This window comes from Penaeus monodon, chromosome 24 (genome assembly GCF_015228065.2).
Source record: "Penaeus monodon isolate SGIC_2016 chromosome 24, NSTDA_Pmon_1, whole genome shotgun sequence".
Taxonomy (NCBI): Eukaryota; Metazoa; Arthropoda; class Malacostraca; order Decapoda; family Penaeidae; genus Penaeus; species Penaeus monodon.
In genome coordinates, this window is record NC_051409.1 from 8,518,674 (window position 1) to 8,519,027 (window position 354).

General features: G+C 28.0%; 1 protein-coding gene across 1 annotated transcript in view; it reads left to right on the forward strand.

Annotated features, from left to right (window-relative positions):
• The window catches only part of LOC119588836 (calcitonin gene-related peptide type 1 receptor-like), a 6,562-nt gene that overhangs the window by 4,681 nt on the left and 1,527 nt on the right, over nucleotides 1-354 (forward strand). The gene's annotated exons all lie outside the window — the stretch shown is intronic.

Consider the following 354-nt stretch of genomic DNA (forward strand, 5'->3'; position numbering starts at 1 on the left):
ATAAAAGGCAAATAAATCGATTTATTCTAGTTTCTTATTGTGGATATTTTGATTTCATTATATAATATATTGTACGATTTCATATACGATTAAAGAGACAAACGTTTGATGGAATATGGTAACGAAATAAAGGAACGATTGATATTTTGAGTACGAAAAGAAATATAAAAGAAATGGTATGGTCTGTAGATTAAAAAAAATGTTGGTGAATAGTGGAATATTTTTTCTTTGTTCTGTGCAGTCCAATAGTTGTTATGAAATGGAAAAAATGTCGTTCGCAACTGATAGAAAATTCGATATTTCACACTGAAGATTTTAGAAAAAGTCAAATGCATTTTTGTTCGTGGAAGTGTG